Source organism: Papio anubis, chromosome 7 (genome assembly GCF_008728515.1).
Source record: "Papio anubis isolate 15944 chromosome 7, Panubis1.0, whole genome shotgun sequence".
NCBI classification, from domain to species: domain Eukaryota; kingdom Metazoa; phylum Chordata; class Mammalia; order Primates; family Cercopithecidae; genus Papio; species Papio anubis.
Window position 1 is genome coordinate 151,697,995 of NC_044982.1, and position 10,743 is coordinate 151,708,737.

General features: G+C 40.3%; 1 pseudogene; it reads right to left on the bottom strand.

Moving 5' to 3' along the window:
* Positions 1–1,424: 1,424 nt before the first annotated feature.
* Positions 1,425–1,808, bottom strand: LOC108586684 (annotated as a pseudogene).
* Positions 1,809–10,743: the final 8,935 nt, after the last annotated feature.

The following is a 10,743-nucleotide window of genomic DNA, read 5'->3' on the forward strand; positions in this document are numbered from 1 at the left end:
TGTGTGTGTGTGTGTGTGTGTGTGTGTGTGTGTGTGTGTGTACTATCTGTGCCCAGTGAAAAAAGTAAACCATCTTTCTAGCTAGAAATGGTGGCCATTGTTTTTACTTTAGGTTGAACATATTTTGGTATTGGTGATAGGATTCTAGAGGACTCTTCCCTGGGTTTGGTGGGGTGGGAAGAACCATATAAGAAGTTATTCAGGGGCCGGGCGTAATGGCTCATACCTGTGGTCCCAGCACTTTGGGAGGCTGAGGCAGTGGATCACGAGGATGGGAGTTCGAGACCAGCCTGGCCATTATGGTAAAACCCCGTCTCTGCTAAAAATATAAAAAATTAGCCAGGCGTGGAGGCGGGCACCTGTGGTCCCAGCTGCTCAGGAGCCTGAGGCAGGAGAATTGCTTGAACCTGAGAGGCAGAGGTTGCAGTGAGCCGAGATTGCACCATTACACTCCAGCCTGGGCAACAGAGCAAGACTCCGACTCAAAAAAAAAGAAGAAGAAGAAGTTGTTATTCAGGAGCACCAAGAGAAGTGAGGAGAGCTGGTAACAAAAGACACATAAAGCTTGCTTCTGACCAGGAAAGGGAGGTAATGTGATAGAATCAAGGGCCAGAAAAAGATGGTATTTCCCTCCAAGGCCGTATGACTACTGTGAGAGAAAACCCAGAATAGAAATGAGAGAAATAAGTGAAGAAGCGTGATTCCACTAAATAGTGGGACTGTTCTTAATCACAGGTTTTTGTAGACTTAACTAAAGAAACTGATCAGGGACCAGGTTCAAATCCACAGAAACTCAGTATGTAACTCATGCTATGCTAAGCAGCTTATTATTTAATCCTTACAGCTGTGCTTTTAAATGAATATTATTATTCCATTTTCAAGTATGGAAACTGAACTTCAGAGAGGTTGTGTAACTTGTCCAGAATTACATAGCTAGTAACTGGTGGAGTAAGGCTGTTAACCTCAACTGTATTTGACTTCAAACCTATGTTTTTATCATACAGTATTATTCAAATTTGGGAAAGAAGGGACCCAATACGTAAAGACTGAGCTGCTTTTTTTTTTTTTTTTTTTTTTTTTTTTTTTTTTTGCTTTTAAGAAAATGTTTGTGGTTTTATTGTATCATGAGGCATTGAAACATCTGAACAAATCAGTGTCTGGGTGGTGAGGCAGCTGCTTTCTCCTTCCCTTCTGCCTTACTTAAGCCTTTCAAGGCATGAATGGTATAACCCAAACTTCTTCCTTCAGATGCAACTAGTCTAACATCCAAACATCATGCACAACACCTGGGTGGCAGCACTGCACTAGGCCCACTGCCACCATGGACCCGCTCCTTTGGCATGAGATGTGGAGCATCTGGAGTGTGAATGGTACTGGAAAGAGGAGGGAGGAGGAAACAGCATGACTGCCTGGCTGGGAAGAGATCAGCCTGGGATGTGCAGGCCAAGCCTGAACGTGTCATTGGCGCAAACCCAAGCATTGTTGATGTTCTTCAACAGGAACATCTGTCTGATGGAACCCCATGATGGAGTCTTCATCCACCGTAAGCTGGCCCACAACCATGCTGATGATGCAGCTGGCGTGGGCTGATGGTCCTGTGCTGTGATGCTGTGCTGGATTTTTTGGAAGGGATGACTAGACAACTTCTCCACAGTGGCAGCTTTCCCCTGGAATTGCCATCCTTCCCACATGAGGCATGGCACATCAATGTAAATTGCACCTAGTTGGGTTTTCTCATTATGAAATAACTGGTAGTAATGCTGAATGAAGCTGGATCAAATCTGCTCCCAGATTGGCTCATCTCCCATTCTGGAGCATCACCCAGCCTCTTTGAGACCTGAAGGGTTGGCACAGTGGCAGCGGCAGCGTGACAACCCAGCACAGTCTGCCAAGACTGAGCTTCTTCAAAAACTATTTGTGAAAACTGCTGGGTGTGGTGGCTCACACCTATAATCCCAGTGCTTTCAGAGGCCGAGGTGGAAGGATCACTTGAGGCCAGGAGTTCAAGACCAGCCTGAGCAGCATAGTGAGACCTTGTCTCTACAGAAAAGTAAAAATTTAAAAAATTAGCCAGGTGTGGCAGCACACACCTGTAGTCCCACCTGCTTGGGAGGCTGAGGCAGGAGGATTGCTTGGGCCCAGGAGTTCCAGGATGCAGTGAGCTATGATCATACGGCTGCACTTCAGCCTGGGCGACAGAGCAAAACCCAGGATCATTTGAAAACAAAAAGAAAAACTATTTGCAGAAGCTGAATCATGTAGGAGGAGTCACAAAAACAAATAATGAACTAGAAAATTAGTTTTGTATAAAAAGAGAATGGAAGAGTTGGGGATACGCTTGGAGAAGCAATAGCTAATAAAATGAGTTGAATAATATTATATTCTTGAATACTATGTTGTCTAAATTCTATGAAGCATCTTGGTGACAATAATGCTGTAGTTGTTCTATTACTAACTGAAGGCAATGTACAAGGAAGTAGATTTAAGTGAAAATAAGCAAACAAACAAAAAAATCAAACAATTTGTTGCATGGGAGAATGTCTTGACCAGGGGACAATGAAAGGCTACTGTAGGCTACCTGAGGTATCTACAGTAGATATCTTTATTAGATGTGTCACTCCAAACATATTCTTCCTTAAGCTGTACTGGCCCTCAGAGATTCATTGCCTGACTCATACATGATAGTCAATAAACATTTTAGGAATGAATGTATGACTGGAGCCTTTTTCTCCCCAGCCTGGGAATCCATGAATATCTTGGTGAAAGAGATGATACCTGAAGAGTAGACCAATGTTTTAGATAGAATAACAGATTTTAAGAAGTCATGACTTTGTTAAAAGCTATAAAAAAGAAAATGAGTTGTCTGGCTTCCAGCCTCCCGCTTAGGTCAAAAGTCATGTCTCCTTTTGGTCATTTTTTTTTCATGAAAAAAAATTATTATTAGCTTATGTTTTCTGAATTAAAAAAATTACTTTGCATCAAAATATGTCAATACATATTTAAATAACAATGTTTTAAAGTTTTCAGGCAGTGTTTCTCTCAGGTCTTTGATTTTGTGAGCTATTTGGGTGATATACCATAATTATTTTTAGAATGGTTTCATTATGTTTATAGTTTTAAAAGGAAGCAGTCATAAAATTTGCCTGTGAGGTCTCCTAAAGATAAGAGTTTGCTTGAGGGAGCAAGACTTACATGACCTTTTGATTTTTACAAGACAGTTCACTCAGAATCCTATGTGAAGTGGTAGTGAAGGACAGATAGATAGACAATTATTTGCCTATTTTAATATCATATTTGAAGCATTCACCATTAGAAAGCATAGAAAAGTAAGTCAATTGTCTGTCCAACAAAGATCTAGATGAGCTAATGCATTTGCTGTAATATCTCAAAAACTTGAACTTTTGAAAGCTGATTCTTTGTTATTAGAACAATGAATAAAATTGAGAGAATTCATAAGATTTTCATCCTCAATGAACATAAGAGAGAAAATTTTTTTTACCTTACCTACTTAATAATATATTAGGTTTTAGTAAAGCTTCTAGAAATTTAAGTTTGAAATTTGCACCTTTAATATGTTTTAGATAAATTGGTAAATAGTGTTCTCTATAGCTATAAAAACCTAACATGGAGTAATCCAAATTTCACGCTGATGTGTAGTGTTGGCATGTGCACAATATGAATAATTCTATGCTCTTATCTCAGTTATCAGTATATTCTCTCTCTCTACCTTTTAAAAGGCTAACCGTTTTATAAATTCTAGCTGAAATCACTTCTCTTCCATGATACTTTCATCCCAGTCATGAGCTACAAGTGATTTTTCTTTACCCTAACCTCCAATATTATTTATTGCTTAAGACTCTTTGGTTATCATTTGCAGAAGCCTACTAATGCTCTTTAAGTCAACAGTAGGAAATGTATTATTGCGATGCTGTGCTATGTTTCAGAATGTCAAAGTAGAAACTGTCTAGCCCTCAGAAGGCTACTATGAATTAGAACTAGACCCAGGAACCAAAATCAGAATAATAATGATATCAAAGATTTATGTTATTGTGTTAGTCTGCTTGGGCTGCCATTACAAAATACTATAGACTGGGTGACTCAAACAACAGAAATTTATTTCTCACAGTTCTGGAGGCTGGGAAGTCTTAAGATCAAGGTGCCAGCCAATTTGGTTTCTGATGAGGGCTCTGTCTTCTCACTGTGTCCTCATATGGCCTTTCCCTGGTAAATGTGTGTAGGGAAAGAGATTACTCCCTTTCTCTTCATATAAGGTCGTCAGTCCTATTGGATTAGCTGATTTTATGACTTCACTTAACCTTAATTTCTTTTTAAAAGCTGTCTCCAAATACAGTCACATTGAGGGTTAGGGCTTCAACATATGAATTTGGGGGGTGAGGAGTTAGTTCTTGCAATACTATGAAGAAGTAACTGAAGCTGGGTAATTTATAAAGAAAAGAGGTTTAATTGGCTCACAGTTCTCAGGCTGTACAGGAAGCATGGTGCTGGCATCTGCTTGGCTTCTGGTAAGGCCTCAGAAAGCTTACAATCATGATGAAAGGCAAAGGGGAGCAGGTGCATCCTATGGTGAGAGAGGAAGCAAGGGGTGGAGGAGGTGCCACACTCTTTTAAACCAGGTCTTGCATTAACTCAGAGTGGGAGCTCACTTATGGGGAGGACAGCACCAAGCTATTAATTAGGGATCTGACCTCATGACCTGAACACCTCCCACCAGGCCCCTCCTGTAACACTGGAGATTACATTTCAACCTGAGATTTGGAGGGAACAAACTTCCCAAACCATATCCTTCTGCCCCTGGTTCCTCAAATCTCATGTCTTTACATGCAAAATACAATCATCCCATCTCAATAGTCCTGCAAAGCCTTAACTTATTCCAGCATTAACCAAAAAGTCCCAAGTCCAAAGTCTCATCTGGAGATTAGTTTTTTCCTATGAGCCTGTAAGACTGAAAAAAGTTATTTACTCCCAAGATACAATGGTGGTACAGTTATTGGATAGACATTGCCATTCCAAAATGGAGAACTCAGCCCAAAAAAAGGGGCAATAGGCCCCACACAAGTCTGAAACCCAGTAGAACAGTCATTAAATCTTAAAGCTCCAAAATATAATATATTTTTTTTCTTTTTTTTTTTTTTTTTTTTGAGACGGAGTCTCACTCTGTCACCGAGGCAGGATTGCAGTGGCGCGATCTCGGTTCACTGCAACCTCCACCTCCTGGGTTCAAGCAATTCTCTTGCCTCAGCCTCCTGAGTACCTGGGACTACAGGCATGTGCCACCACGCCTGGGTAATTTTTTGTATTTTTAGTAGAGACTGGGTTTCACCGCATTAGCCAGGATGATCTCGATTTTCTGACCTCGTGATTCACCTGCCTTGGCCTCCCAAAGTGCTGGGATTATGGGCGTGAGCCACTGCGCCTGGCCCAAAATAATCTCCTTTGACTTAATGTCCTGCATTCAGGGTGCAAAGATGGAAGGGGTGGACTCCCAAGGCCTTAGGCAACTGAACCCTATAGCTTTGCTGGATGCAGCCCACAGGGCTGCTCTGATGGGTTAGAGTTCAGTGCCTATGGCTTCTCCAGGCTGAGGATCAAGCTGCTGCTGCCTCTACCATTCTTTGGCCTGGAGAGCAGTGGCCTCCTTCTTACAGCTCCACCAGGCAGTGCCCTAGTGGGGACTCTGTATAGGGTCTCCAACTTCACACATCCCCTTGGTGCTGCCCTACTAGTAGAGCCTCTCTGTGGGGGCTCTACCCCTGCATCAGGCTTCTGCCCAGGCACCTAGGCTTTCCCATACATTATCTGAAATCTAGAGAGAAGCTGCCAAGTCTCCTTCACTCTTGCATTCTGTGCAGCCACAGGCTTACTGCCACATGGAAGCCACCAAGGATTATGGCTTGCAGTCTCCAAAGTGGCAGCCAGAGCTGTACCTGGGGCCTTTGAGCCACATCTGGAGCTGGAGCAGCCTGGTTGCAAGGAATAGCCTCCCAAGGCTGAGCAGGGCAGTGGTGTCCTTGGCCTGGTCCCTGAAATCATTCTTTCATCCGAGGCTTCTGGGCCTGTGATAGGAGGGGCTGCCTCAGAGATTTCTGAAGTACCTTCAAGGCCTCTTTTTCCATTGTCTCAGATATTAACATTTGGTTCCTTTTTGGTCATGCTAGTCTCTTTAGCAAGTGGCTGCTCCACACTCTGCTTGTATTCCTTTTCTACCATGTGCCAGGCTGCAAATTTGTCAAACTTTTATGCTCTGTTTCCCTTTTAAATATGAATTCCAACTTTAAGTCATTTATTTGCTCTTGTATCTGACGATAGGCTGTTAGAAGAAGCCAGGCCACATCTTGAACACTTTGTTGCTTAGAAATTTCTTCTGCCAGATACCCTAGGTCATCACTCTTAACTTCAAACTTCCAGAGATTCCGAGGACATGAACACAATGCAGCCAAGTTCTTTGCAACAGCATAATGGGTAACCTTTACTCCAGTTCCCAATAACTTCTTTGTTTCCATCTGAGAGCTCTTCAGCTTGGACTTCACTGTCCATATCTCTATCAACATTCTGGTCGTAACCATTTAACTAGCTTCTAAGAAACTGGAAACTTTCCTTCATCTTCCTGTCTTCTTCTCAGACCTCCAGACTCTTCCAACTTCTGCCTGTTACCCAGTTCCAAAACCACTTCCACATTTTCAGGTATCTTTATAATAATACCCCACTCCTGGTACCAATTTTCAGTGTTAGTTCTTGCTTACTATAAAGAAATACCTGAGGCTGAAAAGCAGTCAGACAAGAGAGGGAAATAAAAGGCATCCAAATCAGTGAAAAGGAAGTCAAACTGCTACTCTTTGCTGATGATATGAATGTATACCTAGAAAACCCTAAAGACTCCTCCAAAAAGCTCCTAGAACTGATAGAAGAATTCAGCAAAGTTTCCAGATACAAAATTAATGTACACAATTCAGTAGCTCCCTTATACACCAACAGTGACCAAGCTGAGAATCAAATCAAGAACTCAACCCCTTTTACAATAGCTGGAAAAAAAAATACTTAGGAATATAGATAATCAAGGAGGTGAAAGACTTCTACAAGGAAAACTACAAAACACTGCTGAAAGAAATCATAGATGACACAAACAAATGGAAACACATTCCATGCTCATGGATGGGTAGAATCAATATTGTGAAAATGGCCATTCTGCCAAAAGCAATCTACAAATTCAATGCAATCCCCATCAAAATATCATCATCATTCTTCACAGTACCAGAAAAAAAATCCTAAAATTCATATGGAACCAAAAAAGAGCCCACAGAGCTGAAGCAAGACTAAGCAAAAAGAACAAATCTGGAAGCATCACATTAGGTGATTTCAAACTACACTATAAGGCCATACTCACCAAAACAGCATGGTACTGGTATAAAAATAGGCACATAGACCAATGGAACAGAATAGAGAACCCAGAAATAAATCCAAGTACAGCCAAATGATCTTTGACAAAGCAAACAAAAACATAAAGTGGGGAAAGAGCACCCTATTCAACAAATAGTGCTGGGTTAATTGGCTAGCCACATGTAGGATAATGAAACTGGATCCTCATCTTTCACCTTACACAAAAATCAACACAATATGGATCAAGGACTTAAATCTAAGACTTGAAACTATAAAAATTCTAGAAGATAACATCGGAAAAACCCTTCTTGACATTGGCTTAGGCAAGGATTTCTTGACCAAGAACACAAAAGTAAATGTAGTAAAAACAAAGATGAATAGCTGGGACTTAATTAAACTAAAGAGCTTTTGCATGGCAGAAGTTACAGTCAGCAGAGTAAACAGACAACCCACAGAGTGGGAGAAAATCTTCACAATCTATACGTCTGAAGGACTAATATCCAGAATCTACAATGAACTCAAACAAGTTAGTAAGAAAAAACAAACAATCCCATCAAAAAGTAGGCTAACGACATGAATAGACAATTCTCAAAAGAAGACATACAAATGGCCAACAAACATATGAAAAAATGCTCAACATCACTAATGATCAGGGAAATGCAAATCAAAACCACCTTAGTCCTACAAGAATGGCCATAATTTAAAAAATCGAAAAATAGTAGATGTTGGCATGGATGTGGTGAACAGGGAACACTTCTGCTGATAGGAATGTAAACTAGTAAAACCACTATGGAAAACAGTGTGGAGATTCCTTAAAAAACTAAAAATAGAACTACCATTTGATTCAGCAGTCCCACTACTGTGTATCTGCCCAGAGGAAAATAAGCCATTATTCAAAAAAGAAACTTGTACACGCATGTTTACAGCAGACAATTCACAATGGCAAAAATGTGAAACTACTTGTATTTGTAAAAATACAAATGTGAAACTAACCCAATCAATGAGTGGATAAAGAAACTGTGGTATATATCTACAATGGAATACAACTCAAGCATAAAAAGAAATGACCTAATGACATTTGCAGTCACCTGGATGAGATTGAAAACTATTATTATTATTATTATTGTTTTTTTTACTTTAAAGTCTGGAATACATGTGCAGAATGTGCAAGTTTGTTACATAGGTACACATGTTCCATGGTGGTTTGCTGCACCTATCAACCCATCATCTAGGGTTTAAGTCCTGCATGCATTAGGTATTCGTCCAAAAGGTCTCCCTCTCCTTGCTCCCCATCCCCTGACAGGCCCCAGTGTGCGATGTTCTCCTCCCTGTATCCATGTGTTCTCATTGTTCAACTCCCCCTTACGAGTGAGAACATGCGATGTATGGTTTTCTGTTCCTGTGTTAGTTTGCTGAGAATTATGGCTTCCAGCATCATCCATGTTCCTGCAAAGGACACGAGTTTATTCTTTTTTATGGCTGCATAGTATTCCCTGGTGTATATGTGCCACATTTTCTTTATCCAGTCTACCGTTGATGGGCATTTGGGTTGATTCCAAGTCTTTGCTATTGTGAATAGTACTGAAATAAACATATGTGTGCATGTGTCTTTATAGCAGAATGATTTATAATCCTTTGGGCATATACCCAATAATGGGATTGCTGGGTCAAGTGGTATTTCTAGTTCTAGATCCTTGAGGAATCGCCTCAGTGTCATCCACAATGGTTGAACTAATTTATACTCCCACTAACAGTGTAAAAGCGTTCCTATTTCTCCACAGCCTCGCCAGTATCTGTTGTTTCCTGACTTGTTAATAATCACCATTTTAACTGGCATAAGATGGTATCTCATTGTGGTTTTGATTTGCAGTTCTCTAATGACCAGTGATGATGAGCTTTTTTTCATCTTTGTTGGTCGCATAAATGTCTTCTTTTGAGAAGTGTCTGTTCATATCCTGTGCCCACTATTTGATTGGGTTGTTTTTTTTTTTCTTGTAAATTTGTTTAAGTTCCTTGTAGATTCTGGATATTAGCCCTTTGTCAGATGGATAGATTGCAAAAAATTTCTGCCATTCTTTAGGTTTCCTGTTCATTCTGATGATAGTTTCTTTTGTTGTACAGAAGCTCTTTATTTTGATTAGATCCCATTTGTCAATTTTGGTTTTTGTTGCAATTGCTTTTGGTGTTTTAGTCATGAAGTCTTTGCCCATGCCTATGTTCTGAATGGTATTGGCTAGGTTTCCTTCCAGAGTTTTGTGGTTTTGGGTCTTACACTTAAGTCTTTAATCCATCTTGAGTTAATTTTTGTATAAGGTATAAGGAAGGGGTCCAGTTTCTGTTTTCTGCATCTGGCTAGCCAGTTTTCCCATCACCGTTCATTAAATAGGAAATCCTTTCTCCATTACTTGTTTTTGTCAGGTTTATTGAAGATCAGATGGTTGTAGATGTGTGGTGTTATTTCTGAGGTCTCTATTCTGTTCCATTGGTTTATATATCTGTTTTGGTTCCAGTACCATGCTGTTTTGGTTACTGAAGCCTTATAGTATAGTTTGAAGTCAGGTAGGATGCCTCCAGCTTTGTTCTTTTTGCTTAGGATTGTCTTGGCTCTACGGGCTCTTTTTTCGTTCCATATGAAATTTAAAGTAGTTTTTTTCTAATTCTGCAAAGAAAGTCACTGTTAGCTTGATGGGAATAGCACTGAATCTAGAAATTACTTTGGGCAGTATGGCCATGTTCATGATATTGATTATTCCTATCCATGAGCATGGAATGTTTTTCCATTTGTTTGTGTCCTCTCTTATTTCCTTGAGCAGTGGTTTGTAGTTCTCCTTGAAGAGGTCCTTCACATCCCTTGTAAGCTGTATTCCTAGGTATTTTATTCTCTTTGTAGCAATTGTGAATGGGAGTTCACTCAGGATTTGGCTCTTTGTTTGTCTATTGTTGGTGTATAGGCATGCTTGCGATTTTTGCGCATTGATTTTGTATCCTGAGATTTTGCTGAAGTTGCTTATCAGCTTAAGGAGTTTTGGGGCTGCGATGATTGAGTTTTCTAAATATACAATCATGTCGTCTGCAAATAGACAATTTGACTTTATTCTAAGTTAAGTAACTCAGGAATGGAAAACCAAATATCGTATGTTCTCACTGATAAGTGGAAGCTAAGCTATGAGGATGCAAAGGCATAAGAATGATACAATGGACTTTGGGGACTTAGGGGAAAGGGTGAGAAGGGGGTGAGGGATAAAAGACTACAAATTGGATGCAGTATATACTGGTTGGGTGATGGGTGCACAAAAATCTCACAAATCACCACTAAAGAACTTACTCATGTAACCAGACACCACCTCT